This window comes from Mercenaria mercenaria, chromosome 8 (assembly GCF_021730395.1).
Source record: "Mercenaria mercenaria strain notata chromosome 8, MADL_Memer_1, whole genome shotgun sequence".
NCBI classification, from domain to species: Eukaryota; Metazoa; Mollusca; class Bivalvia; order Venerida; family Veneridae; genus Mercenaria; species Mercenaria mercenaria.
The window spans coordinates 81588387-81603488 of record NC_069368.1 but is presented as its reverse complement, the minus strand read 5'-3'; the positions used below and the strand labels follow the sequence as shown (position 1 = coordinate 81603488).

General features: G+C 34.6%; 1 protein-coding gene across 8 annotated transcripts in view; it reads left to right on the top strand.

Annotated features, from left to right (window-relative positions):
- Positions 1-15102, top strand: part of LOC123565984 (sodium/calcium exchanger 3-like) — a 257228-nt gene that overhangs the window by 26653 nt on the left and 215473 nt on the right. For 6 of the 8 annotated variants that reach the window (XM_053550277.1, XM_053550272.1, XM_053550274.1 and 3 more), the window contains exon 2: positions 252-331. The gene's annotated coding sequence lies outside the window, so the exon portion shown is untranslated. Of the gene's footprint in view, positions 1-251; positions 332-6975; positions 7053-15102 lie in introns of all 8 variants that reach the window. The other 2 variants (XM_053550275.1, XM_053550273.1) reach the window with 1 other exon arrangement.

The window sequence follows — 15102 nt, the reverse complement described above, 5'->3', positions numbered from 1 at the left end:
GTTAAGCTTATTTGATCAGAATTTAAAAAAAAATGTGTAACATATAGCACATGCATTTGTCACATTTGTACTGATTAGTGTATTTTCCAGGAAATTTTTAGCAAAATTTTAACATACAAAAAGGAATATATATATAAAATGATGTCATATTTCAAAAAGGAGCATTTATTATTTTCAAATAAATATGAAAGAGCTGACATACTTTTCTGTGCTTAATAATGATAAATACAGTTCTTTTTATTTAATTACAGGACTGGATCCGAGTTGCAGTATTGTGATGAGTTAGCAGATGTGTTTTGCAGACATTCAGAAATAGTATATCTACCTGCAGGTATTTTCAGAATATTTTATAATTATCATCATAAATAGTTGTGTATAAGTTTTTCCTACAGAAGTTGTCAAGTGTAGAGTAAACAGTCAAATCTGAAAAACATAAGCTGGGTTTATGTTATGTGCAGTGACCAAAATGTTTGATGTGTCAATAAAGGTCACAAGATGAGAGATCTCTTCAGACTGTTAAATGTCTTTAAGTACCTGAACTGCCCATATGAAAACTTTACACTAAGTGGTTTTTATGTTTGTACAAGATCAGGTTTCAATTGAGATGATCTTAAATCTAAGCTGAACATGTAAACTGCATTAAGCCGAACTATTGGACATTTACGAATTTCTTTTTAAAGTTTACATCATCTTTCAAACTGAAACAGTACTTTGGCCTTTTTCTCATCATTTTGGGAATGCCACCAACACCGTACAATTGGGAAAATACCTCTGTAATTTGTTTTAACTGGGAATAATGGAAACTTAAAGAAATATACTTGATTTCTTTTTGAATAACATTTTAAAATGTGTGATGGTATATTGGTAACTGTTTACTAAATTTAATGAGTAACAGTTTACAAAATAGCAAAACTGTTGTTGAAAAGCAAAAAAAAGTTAGGCAGTAACAATGGTTTGGGAATTTTAAGTCCAGAATTGGGAAAAAAATCATACTTTTTACATTGGGATTGCATCCTTTTACGGGTGCTCACTGAGCTTTATAGGGGAAAAAAAGCCCTGGTACTTTAACCCTTATCATGCTGGACACTATTGGTTCTGCCTTTGAGACCAGTGTAGATCTTGATCAGCCTGCACATCCATGCAATCTGATCAAGATCTGCACTGTTTGCCATCATTCAGTCTCGTTTTGGCAAACACCCTTTTTAACAGTTAATAGAACTGTCCAAATTGCAAGATGGACAAGTTCATTATAGAAATCTAGCAGGGTAAGGGTTAAAAAGCATTCAACATGACTTTTGGTGGCCTTTGGCTCTGGCACCAGAACAGAAAGAAAATGCCTCTGTACATGTAATACCTTACCCCTAGGTATTCTATAAGAACCATGGTCATGAAGGGGAAAATATACTAACGCGTTTCAATCGCGCATTTCATACTTAAAACGCGCAGTTCGGTAAATGTGTACTATGGATATCAAACATGTGGTGATTTATCTTCCATTGTGTCCTGGTCACATTTCTTCAGTACATCTTATCTTAGAAAAACAACATGTAGTTTATAGTTATTTCAACATTACACAAAAAACTTGCTTGACCTTCCCTGGTGAAGTTCCGTTATAGATTACAGAACCATTCTGATTGGCTGTTGTGAAAATGTATGTCAGTTTTACTACACGTGTTTGCTAAAATGTGACAATGCGGCATCAGTGTGCAAACCCTTACAGAAGAAAAAGGCCTGCCGCGTACTCTTGCTGTGTACATACAGTGTATATGATGCGTACATGATGTGTACTGAAATCAAGGGCTTTAAATAGTACTAGTGTTGTATCTAGACTTGAAAAAGGGCTTGGTGCTGAAGAATGAGGGCCTGTGCTAGGGGGGTCCGGGGGCATGCTCCCCCTGAAAATTTTGAAATCGAGCGCGCGATTTCCTGCATTTTGGGCTATTTTTACACCAACTTTCAATAGCAATTGTATCAGTTATATACCCATAGTATTGGAGAAAATACATTCTTTTGCTCACAACTGTAGATGTCAAACTGATCTTTGACAACAAGTTCCATCACAAGTCATGACATTTGTTCCAGTGGTAGTCTACACAGTTCACTACCATCGTAATGATTAAACATATTTCCTGGCAATTTAGTACCAGTACTTACCAACTACCATAGCTTCCTGGAAATTACCAGTACTTTTCTAGTTTACTGTAATGATCATTAAAATCAAATCAACAGTTTAGAACACTTTTATTATGTACAACCTTACACATAATTGGCTTTTCTCTAATTTTTTGATACTAATGATATAAATAGATATATACACAAAAGAATGTAAAAAATAGTGTACAAGCATTTCAAATATTTTAAATATGTGTTGACGACAGGTCAAACGATTTTCCTGTTCTGTGGTACTGACGTTTCCGTAACAGTAGTTTCTGTTGCAACCTCTGTGCCTGTATTGGTGCTGAAAATGAAAAGTAAAAATTAAATCAACAAGCAAATAAATTTCATTTCATTTAAAAAAGTATTTCTTTCATCTATAAAACTGGGAGCAGTGTTTTACAACAACCTTCATCATTCTGTAGAACACTTCCATTGTGTCGGAAAAAAAATCATAAAACATTGTCAAACAAAACTTTAGATCTATATTATGTTTTACTGCGAATCTGTCAGACCTAGTATAGAAGAAAAATCCGTGCATTCCAATTTGCAGTCCACTTGGAATTCATCGCGATCGTGAATCAAACTCGTAAATAGAAAAATTCTATTAAATATTTACCTTTGTGCAACACAGAAGAATGAAGTAAGAGATTGATTTGTTTTAGCTATTTTAGCTCTCTCATTTTGGAGTTGTATTAGTTTCCGTTTTTCAGACGGCATCTTGCCTTAATTTACGATGCGTTATCGTCAAAATTTTGGAAACGAATAACAATTTCTGTGCTAATAATTATGCGTTCAGTGCTAGAAATATTACATATAATTACCTGTAAATTGATTCCAATTAAGTTTTAGATCCACGCCGCATTAATTACGTCGTCAGTTATTTTCAAATCTTCTTTGCGAATAACAAGTTTTCTAACACAATAATTAATTAATATCGTAAACCGTAAAACGTCTTTAATCCTTTATCATTCACATTAATTAATCCATTTCATAATGTAATTGATTCACTCACTCGTGAAAACAAAACGTTTATCATACACAACAAATATTCAACTCGCCGCTACTTATGTATAATTATTGCTCCACTTTAAACACGTTTAACACAGCGCGTGCTGTGACCAATACACACCACACTTGTCAGCTGATATTTACTACCGTATCGACCGACTTTTCGATACACGCCTAAGGGCATACTACAGTATACATGACGTGTGTAACGGATTAATTAAGGCTGCTAATGTCGGCAATTAACGGGTGGGCGGAGTGAAAAAAGGGCACTTTAAGAGTTTCGGGCGGCAGTTAGGGCAAGTGGGCGGGGCTTAAAAGGGCCTGGCGCTGCGCCAGGCTAAATAGCGCTAGATGAAACACTAAGTACGCAGGATATACACCGCACATACACCGATAGTACGTTTGTAGTACACTTTTGACATGCAATGAGCTCTGCCGCGTACTACTTGCTGCGTACATGCTGTGGACTACATAGTACACAGGATGTACGCTGGAGGAATTTAGTATGCGGGAAATAGTACGCAGCAAGTACGCGGCACATACACTTTTCACATGCAAATGAGCCTGCGTCGTACATGCTGTGTACTCCTGCGGCGAACATGCTGTGTACTCCTGGCCCAAGTCCTGCGGCGTACATGCTGTGTACTCCTGCTGCATACATGCTGTGTACTCTTGTGGTGAAACTGCTGTGATAATGTAAATTCCTTACCCCACCAACTTTCGTATGCAAATGCTGATCATTTGGACAGAAAAAAAGATAAGTGACATGCATCAATAAGTATTTACCCTTACCAAAATAATGTAGATTGATGTTATCAAATAAATTAGTATGCTTTTCTTCATCCACTTTTCAATGAAATAAATTAGTTTTGGTAGCATGTAATTTGGTAAACATTTGAAGAAAATGGCGTAACTGCATCAAGGGGAAACAACTTTAATGCAACTAAATATAAGTGTTATGATTTATTATAGACGATGTGTGCGTAGTATGTATTTATTTTGATTAAAATCCATCTGAGAACAATCTAGGACTGGAATTACCGTATTTTCCCGAATAAACACCCCCGGGGGCGTTACATTTTCCAAAGAGGTAAAAAAAATAAAAAATGAAAATTTTTACAAAACTAAAAAAACATCGTTCAAACCAACTGTGAAGTGTTTCTGTGTTGTTGAATTCCCCCAAAACGTAATTATTTGGCATCCAATTTAATGCAGTGTGTCTTAAAATTATGCATTTAAATACGGTACCTCATGTATTCTGTGACACGCTCGCGACATTACACATTACGTCATCATACCCAAACAGCTGTGTACTCCGATAATATTTTCCTTAGTACATGCGGGTGGCAATACACAATGTCAGTGGTTTGACACGCTGCTTATGTGTCGGCTTTTAAACTAAAAGTTATTAAAACTGCCGAAGAAAAGGTTAACATTTTCCCGCAAATTTGTTTAAAGTCGACAGGAAGCTTGTGCGCGGGTGGTGCAAAAACAAATCAAAAATGGATTTACCGTTTAATTTTCTATTTGATGATTGGATACGTACCGTACTTAGTATAAACGTTTTGGATTAATGGTACATGAACTGTTTAAAAGTGTGTTTAATTCTTAATACATTGGATACTTACTGTAAATTACTTATTATGTGGACTTATAAAAATGAGGTAGGTGATTTTTTTTTTCGTTCTTGTTGACTTTTTTCCCTCCAAAACGGGTGGGGGGGGGTGTTAATTAGAGGGGGAGCCTTAATTTGGGAAAATACGGTATATAAGCATTTATACACTTTTATGTCTGTAAAAAGTAGCGCACCAAAAAATTTTGGATTGATTTTTTCCAATGGGGCGAGCGCAATTAGCCAAAAACGTTCTGAAAATATACGAGCGGCAAATCCGATGAACAACTTTTTAATTTGGTGAGGCCTTAATGAGTTAACATAATGAGCATTAAAGCCTTTATAAAACATGATAGAATGGTGTTTTGCTTAAGAGTATTCAAATAACAGTGAGAGCTATTAATTCTTCTCATTCGGGCGCTGTTGAGGTATTATCTTGGTTATTATTTCATGTATTACAAAATGTAATGCAAAGAAGTTCAAATAAGGCTTTTCAATTAATTTATCCAAGTCAGAAAGCTCCAGGACTAATTCAAAATGAAAAAGAATATATTTTTACACTGCATGCAAGGTGCAGCTCAGAAATCACTTAAGATGTAAGCTTCACAAATGAACATTGCAAATAGTTTGGCAAATTTTCATTGTTCAGAATACCGGTAATCTGAACTATTCTATGCTATTAAGATAAAAGTTACTCGGAAATCAAGTTCTTGCTTCCAAAAAAAAAAAAAATGTACAAATCCTTCCTGCATGAAGTGTACTTCAGACTTTTGCCTAAAAAAATTCAAAGTGTAAACACCAAAAGAAAATTAACAAGTCCCTTCGGCGTATATGAAGTTTACTTCAGACTTTAACTTATAAAAAGTATAAATGCCAAAAGAAATTGTACAAGTCTTTCCCGCGTATATGAAGTGTACTGCACAAATTTCAAAGTATCTGGGGTGTACATGCAGTGTACTATTTTCTTGTACAAGTCCCTCCTGCGTACATGCAGTGTACTCCTTAAATTTTCAGAGTCTGTGCTGCGTACTTGAAGTGTACTAGTGACCTCCTGCGTACATGCTGTGTACTCGTCGAAATAGTACGTGGCATGTACGCGACATGCGGTGTATGTAAAATGTACTCCTCTGACTAATGTACGATTTCAAATTAAAGATCATAATACAAGATAATTTCATTCATCAGTTCCAGTTTAGTGTAAAATTGTATAATAATTTTTTTTTAGATTCTGTTTTTTGTTTATTTACATTTCACCAAACATGTGCACACTGCCGTGACCTCTAGACCGGATGTTCATTAGGGAAGGTCAGGCAAGTTTTTTCTGCAATGTTGACGAAAGCATAAAATATGTTAATCTCGGCAATATGGAATTTTGAGACAAGGTGACTGGTGCACGATGGAAGATAAATTATCGCTTGTTCAATATATTAGGTACCCATTCACCGAACTGTGCGTTTAAGATGAGAAATTTATGACTGAAACGGGTTAGTATATTTTCCCGTTCATGACCATGGTTCTTATAGAATACCTAGGGGTAGGGTATAACATGTACAGTGGCATTTTCTTTCTGATCTGGCACCAGTGGCCTTTGGGTCCCTTTTACTGAATGCATTATTTTCTCAAAATAAACAAGAAAAATGTTATAAATTCTCTGTAAAGTTTTGCAACAAATTTCAATACATTCTTCATACATAGTTCAGTGTTCACGAAAGACCCTGAAAATTCACAGGACGGTTGGTCTGGTAAACATGATTTTTTACAGGACCGGATAATATTTTACCAGACCAAATTCTTTTTAATAAATTTGATATCTGATCTTTAAAACTGGTATTTATACATAGACTATATAGACAGCATTACACAAATTACATCACTTAAGTTTATTTCCACATAGATCTATTAATTAAAACAGATTTCAGACATTAAGTTTTCATATTTATTTTCTATATCATTGCTGTCCTTTCCCCTACAAAGTTCATTTATGTAGTCTATTGTTTGCACTAGAACCCTCAAAATGTTGACATTGAAAGAGAAAGACGACCTTGGAATTTCTGGGAATTCCAGTCTGGTTCCCGCACTATTGGTAGAAAAATTGAATGCATACATAAATCGAGTACCATGAAAAACGCATCCAATGATTCGCACGTTCTTAGAATTGTCGTGACATTGTGAGGCATTTCCACTGTTTCTATTTTAAGGACCAATCAAACAAGCGCTTACTAAAATATAGTTTGACAACAATTTCTCGGGATTCCATGTTACAATAATAATGAAGGTAAGTTGTTTTTTGTTGAAACTTTAGCGAAATCGTGAAGGACTTTCTTCTTATTTTATCATATTGACCTGCAATTTTTATCGGACACTCGGTCTTGTGAACTTGATATATCACGGCGGACGGGATCAAAATTTACTGGACATGTTCGACGGTTTCTTGACCTCTGATAGTTGTTGGATTGTTCAGAAAATGCAAGTATTCAGCAGAGAACTGGAATGAGATCAGAAACTGAACATTTAAATTTTTATTTTAGCCTGCTTGGAGGCCTTTGTTAATATTATTATTATTATTTCACAAAATCTCACAAGTAATAAGTGTAAAGCTAGTTGTGCATATCATTGTCAGAAAGGTTATAACCCTTGATTTGTCAAATTCTTTGATATCTGTGCTTCTGCTCCTATACAACTGGGTGGAATTCAGCCAAAACCCTGCCCAGATTGGTTGAGAATATTGTTGGAATTTTATGGTTCAGTGATTTTCTCTAGAGTTATAGCCCTTTATTTAGGCATTTTACAGTTGGTGGGAGATTTTTACATTTCTCATGAAAAACGATCTCTAGTTGTGTTTTAATCAGTGTTGTGTTGATAATTGTCTGTATTTCAAGAGTCAAAGTTCTCTCTGCTTGAAAATTAAGAAGGAAGATTAGAAAACTCTTGCCATTTTGTTAGGTCGCTTTGACTCAGCACAATATATGCTGAACTTCTTTATTCCCACACAGGTCACTAAGATTTATTTTTTGTGATGGATCCATCACCATGACTGGTAATAACATACCTATCAGTCAATATACCAAACACTCTCCTTGACAGGTTAGTCAATATTTTCTCTATATCAGTTCCTTGGATGCAGTTTCAATTAACTTTTAGAGAAAACTTACACAAGTCATTAATAATCGAAATTACAGTTTGCTTATGAAAATGTTGAAAATATTAAGCATATTTGTATTTGTTGCGGCTTTTGTATTTTTCAAAGGAACTCCATTGAGTATTGATTTCTGTTATGTTTGATGTTTACATTTTAATATTATAAAGATATGTCAGGACAATTATTGTTGGATACAAAGCTGTTTTAACATATACAAACAGGCTTGAATTATTGAACTTCTTATGTCATTAAAGACGGTCCAAGTTCTGTGCCAGTAATTCAAGAATATTTTCTATTAATCATTCTGTGAATATCCTTTATTTTGTTGCATTGTGTAGGTTGTTAGTGGTGAAAACTGTAAAGGACATTTTTTACTTCTTCTCTAGTAAGCATAGGCATTCAGCATACTTTGTTTGGTCAATAATGATGATATATATTATAAAAACCTTTATAGAGTCCAGGACCAAAAAATTAAATCCAGCACCCATTTACTCATGATATACTAATTAATTGAAAGTAAACAAGTCGGCAGTGCTGCATTTTGTGATGACCGTCGTTTCACGCTCTGTCATGACAACTTCTCTTTGCTGATGGATCAAAGTGACGTTTTTGCGGGGAACTCTTCTATTTGAATGCGGAAGAAAAATGAACGATTCATACTCATTTCCGATCGTCCCATAGGCACATTCATCCCCAAAATTTTCGCAACGTGACAACTGACGCTTCTGGATCAATTTTAGCGTAACGTTCATAAATTTTACACAAGATTCTGCTGCCTGGACAGAACCCTGATTTCTTGTTTGTTTTTGTCATACATAAACTATTGTAAAGGTGTAAATGAGAATTTGAATTACAAAAAAAATTACATGATCTTTCTTATGTGCTTTTTCTAGGCCGGTTCTTGGTCAGATCTCTTCAGTGAGGTCTTTACATTCTAATGATCAACATTTTCGAAACAGAAACATTTTAGCTAGAATTCTTGCCATAGGGGCAGCATGACAGGTAAAAGTGACATTTGTTAGGGATGGACGGATAGTAAAAGCGTGTAATACTCTAAATATACGTCACACCTCAATTTTAGAATGCATGGTAAACACACTGCAATCAATGTCACCTGGGCTTCTGGAAACTCAGGGCACTATGCAGTATGCACTGATTGATGACGTTTTTACATAGTGCGTAGACTGCAGATTTTTATTACGCAACACAATAACTACCGGTACGGGTGCGCATGATGTTTGATGGAAAAACTGTTTTGTACTACACACGCTTACCGGTAGTGTTATGGAGGACAGACTTGTTAAGAAAATCGTACGTAAGAAAATATGCAGTTAATTATAGGTCAGTGCAGCATTACTATGGTTGTAAAACATTTGTTGATATGTAGTGCAGCTCTGCAATTACCAACAGTAGAATTAACGTTTTCTGGTGTGTAATTTAAAAACAAGTGTTTTAGTACATGCATTTCATTTGTTTATTTATTACCTCCCTTCAATATTTAATTATATATTTAATTTTCCTTACCAATTTAAAAAATAGAATAAAATTAAATCTTTAAAATACAGACTGATATTATGATATTAGCATTTGAAAGCATTCACCTATTGGAAATACACTCATGTCTTCATGAATGATATGCTATGTAATTATGACTTACATACATCAGTAGTATGATGCCCTATCATGTAAAAGATGCTGTATTGGCATGCAGTACATTTTCTGAAAAATGTCCTTAGGTGGGGGACATTGGTAACTGAGTCTGTTACAATTTCTTGTTGGATTTATAAAACTTTTTTTTTTAAAGTTATAAACATAGTCCAGTGCTTGTATATACTCTGGTTTGAAGTTAATTTTGAAAGTATGTAAGTGTTTAGCCATTTGCAGGACTGGTGCTGGATGGTCCTCAGGGTTGAGGTTAAATTCTGACATTGGTCTGGTATCAATTTTGTAAATTGCAGATTTCTATAGCATGGTCAGATCTTGCAGCAAGGCTCTTCATTATAATCATTTGTACACTGACAATTGGTATTCAGATCAATACAGATATATATTACTTAATATCAGCTTCTGTCATATTATCTGTTTACATGTCACTCAATTTGGTGATGCAAATAGATAGATTTGTTTCAAGAATGATAGATGCCTCTCCTGGTCCTGTTAATGGGAAATATGTGTAGGTCTAAAATTTAACTGACTTGAATCAAGATACAAAAAGCTCTTAATATCTTGCTAAGTCATGAAAATATTGTGAAATTTCTGTGATTTTACACTTGGATGCATTCTTCATGAAATTGTTGCTTTTGCTTTTAATAGTAGATATCTTTATACCTTATGCATAAGAAGTGGAATTTGTTTCAAATGTCTTGACCAGGATGTAATATCATAGAGCTGTAAGTGCAGTTATTTTCTTTTTTTTAGTAAGGAAGCTGAATAATGTAATTTGCACAGAGCTTTGAATGATTATTTTTCTAAATTTTTCTGACATCTTCAATATTTAAATTTTATTGAAAAGTGGTAGGAAAGAATTGATGTAAGGCCTTAATTGAACAAGAGCTGCTCGATGGGTCAGTGCAACACGGTCGTAACTCATTTTTTGAAAACTTTACAGGAGAAGCAAAAAACATTTTTGTATTCAAATGATGTAATGAAAAACAATACAATCTATATTATTTTTATCAAATAACAATAATAACTACAATACTATGGGAAAAAATGTCAAAAAAATGTTCACTGAGGAGTTATTTGAAAGTTTTCCAGTTACGACCATGTTGCGCTGAAATGTGTGGAAATTTTGTCAAAAACTTAGTGCAACAAGGTCGTAACTAAATGATAACAAATAATTTATTGGAGATAATTCATAACAGAGATGCTTATTCAAAAGACTATTAATTCAATATTTTTAAGCATATCCATTTATCTTTTTCTGTACTTTCATTGACTTGTTTTACTCGCAAAAATGTCCAAAAAAAATCATATAATATGTAGAAATAAAAATGTACTACTACAAAAACACATTTTAAATTATTAAAAGTATTTTACAGTAAAAAGACAATAAGAGCTTGACTTGGTCCAAGATATTTGCATATTTTACTGAATGTAGGCACTGAGAGTTTTAATATTCAAAGTTATTTCAGTATTTTACAGTAAATGGACATAATATAAGAGCTTGACTGATCAAAGGTACTTGAATATTTTACTGAATATAGGCACTGGGAGCCTTTATGGTCAAACTTATTTCATTATTTTACAGTAAATGGACAATAGAAGCTTGACTGGTCCAAAATATTTACATATTTTACTGAATATAGGCTCTGAGAGCTTTTATGGTCAAAGTTATTTCAGTATTTTACAGTAAATGGACAATAAGTGCTTGACTGGTCCAAGGTACTTGAATATTTTACAGTATGTAGACACTGAGTGTCTTTAAAGTACAAGATATTTGCATATTTTATAGAATATAGGCATTATGAGCCTTTTAGGTCTAAGGTATTTGAATATGTCTGTGTTTAGTTATTAGATTTTCAACAAGAAATATGCACTGGTTCTGCAGCATGAATAACGCATGCCCCAGGAGCAAAATACTATTCTGCAAAAAAAAACAACATGCGCATGCTTCTTGATACAAGTCTAAATGTCTTTTTATTACATAAAAATCTACACTTAAACAATTATCAATGGTATAAATTTGTTCTTTAGCTTGAGTAAAACTGAAAATGTTATAATTAAAGAACATGATAAACACAACACAGTCACATGAAACTAACATAAAAAAAAATGCCATACACCTGATGTAAAATTTGAAAGTCAGTATGGTCTGTTCCTGGAAAATTTTGTAATATATGTATGAAGTGGCAGCCTCTGATGCATATTTTTTGTCTAAATTTTCAGGTATTTAGAGGGTCCCCACTTCCTATTAGGTTGGTCAGGGAGGTCTCCCTCTGGAATATAGGTATAAAATGGAAGCCTCTAGTGCCTTTTTGGGTCACAACTTTGAGGTACATGATGGGATACCACCCTCCTGTTAAGGGGGTCAGGTGGTTCTCTCCCTGGATTTTCTTTTTTAATATAGGTATGAAATGGTGGCCTCAGGTGCGATGGGTTTAAACGTAAAGATATAGAAGGGGTTCAGAGGGTTTCCCCCCTAGAAATATTTTAAACATAGTTATGAAATACTGGCTTCTTGTGCATTTTTGGGTCTGAATTTTGAGGTACAAGAGGTTAGCCCTCCCTACTGTTAGTAAGACTCAAGTGAGGAGAGAGGGGAAGGGCTCTCCCCTGGAAATTTCTGTAATTTAGGTATGAAATGGTTGCCTCTTGTGCATTTCTGGGCCTAAATTTTGAAGTACAGGAGGGGAAAACGCCTTCCTGTTTGGTATAATACCTCCTTCCTATTTTGGGAGGGGGAATGTGTCTCCTCTGGAAGTTTTTGAAAATTAGGTATGAAACTAGAGCTGCTTTTGAGAAAAGCACATGTCTCCCACAACTGCCAAGTCATCAGAATAGTAGTATGAGATCGGATGAGAAATGTTCAAGCGTAAACCCTTCTCCCTATATATTCTTAATTCCCAATCAGACTTCCAGTTCTTTGATTATCAAAAACAACCCAATCAGACTTTCAGAGCTTTGATACAACCTAATCAGACTTCCAGAACTTTGATTATCAAATACAATCCAATCAGACTTTCAGTGCTTTGTTTATCAAAAACCAATGTTTCAAGGGCCATACTTCCAAAGTGCCTGGGTTGACTTGGCTAGTTATCAAACTTGGATGAGGACTTATTGGCAAACACATTTTTTCAAGTTTGGGGAAAATTGGATGAGAACTGTTCGACTTAAGAGTGTGGACAAGATTTGTGATAGACAGATGGATGGACAGACAGGAGTTAATCAATATGTCTCCCACCACACAGTGGTGTGGGAGACATAATAATGGCCTCTAGTGCATTTGCATCGGTCTATATGTTGAGGTATAGAGGGGATACTTCCCTCCTGTTATGGGCTCGGGAGCATCTCCCCTCCTGGAAATTTTGAAATGCAGGCATGAAATGGTGGCCTCTGGTGCAGTTTTGGGTCTATATATTGAGAAAATATTATTTTGTTTGCATGCAACTTCGATGAGTTTAAGTCACTGTGGGGTGGGGGATATAGGGGGAGCATGGGCTCTCTTGGCCATGGCCCTTGATCAGCCAGGCCTTTATGTTGGTGTTTTGCAACATAAAAAATCAAGTAAATCATTCATTAAATTTAAATGTAAAATTATTAATGCTGATCATTTATGTTTTAGTGGTTTAACGACTTATACAAATATTCGATATACCTAACAAAATCTTCTGTATATCCAAATAAAACTTATCGGAATACGAGCTTTACAAGCAGAAGTCCTGCTTCACTTATAGCACAGAAAAATTTCCACCTTTAATAATACCATTTTGTATTTTACACAATTCATGGAAATATGCATACAGAAGTAAAAATGTTCATTGTTATCCTTTCACAGTTTTACATGAAACTTGCATAAAGGAAAGTTTATTTAATAATTACAAGTATAAAAAGCATAGCTGTCAAGGCTCCACAAAGGCCACGAGTGTGATCGGGGTTCAAAGGGAAGGTTTTCCCTGGTGGGGGTCTAGAGGGCGATGATCCCTAAAAGCCGGAAACGCCCTCACATGGAAAATACAGATTTTTAACACAAAATATATCTGGTTTTGAATAGTCTCCCTCCGTGTTTACTTTTTGTGACGTTTATTCATGCGGTAGAAATAACACGTTGCACCGGTGAATGTAAAAGCTGTATTATACGGTATGGAAACACCGTGTCAATGTTGCCTCGCATGTTTGATTCAGTATTATTATAAATTTTCTACGAAAAAAAAAACAATTGATTTCTTTATTTCTTTAAAATGCGTGTGACCTTGAATAGAAGGCGTGTGAGCGTGATCTAGGGCTGAAATGCGTGTGTCTTGACAGGTTTGAAAAAGGTGCATTTTTTCCTCTTAAAATTAAGTCAAGACATTATGAAAAGGGCTTCTGATGCTAAAAACTACTGAATTTGGAAGAGGTTTTGTTGAGAAATAGTTAACAGAGTTATTTTTTAACAGAGTAAGACTTTTTAATGTTTTGGTAAAATTCTAAACATGTTGGTCAATAAATTCTTAACATCACTTTGCATTGATAAAATATGAAATATGGTAATAATATTAATTTTGTAGTATAAATACCTTTTCTAAGTTGTTTAAAAACAAAAATCATCCTTATTTATCATTTAACTATTGTAATATGTTACACTTTGTGAGTTACAACCATGTTGCACAGAAATTTCAAAGTGAAATAGCATATTAACTCTGTGCAACAAAGACGTATGTTGAGTTACGACCATGTTGCACTGACTGAAAGTGTCTTCCTGAGATACAACCTTTTGACAATTTTACTTTTTTCACTTTTATTTTAAGAATGTGATTTAGATATTTTAACAAGTGATGTATTTCTGTTAAATAAGGCAAATTATGTAAAAAAGTGTATTTGGTAAAAAAATCAAGTTACGACCATGTTGCACTGACCCATCGAGCTGTCTGAGCACAGCAATGCTTGACTATTCAATAACCATGTCAATTGAATGGATGTAAGTGAAAAGGGGGAACAATTTTGTATAAAAGCAAAATCAGAGTTATTGAACCTGTACAATGAATGTCAGTTCATCACAGTGGACAAGTGTGGGATGTTTCACTTCATTCCAATTAGTGGGTCACCGAGTTACTAGTTTAAATACAAAAAAGTCATAAAGGGGCATAATTTTGTAATTGTGGAATCTGTGCACTGCATGTCAGATATCACAGAGAACAATTGTGAAGTTTCAATCCATTCCCACAAGTGGGTACTGAAATACCAGCTTACATACAATAACATCCTAATCGGGATGCGATCACCGACGCACAGATGAGTCACATAGCTCTTCCTAGAGCTAAAAAGTGCTTGTTTGTTGTGCGATGACACACCCATTGAAATGGTTCTGTTGCAAAGTACAATTTCTGCTTGTGTTTTGCCTTTCCACATCTTACCATAGATATGCAGTCATTGGATTATTCAACATTTATGACCACTGCATAATAGTCTGTTTCAGAAGTCACTAATATATTTCCGTCAAATGATAGTTCATATTATTCCAATTTATTAAAACCAATCTCAAAGC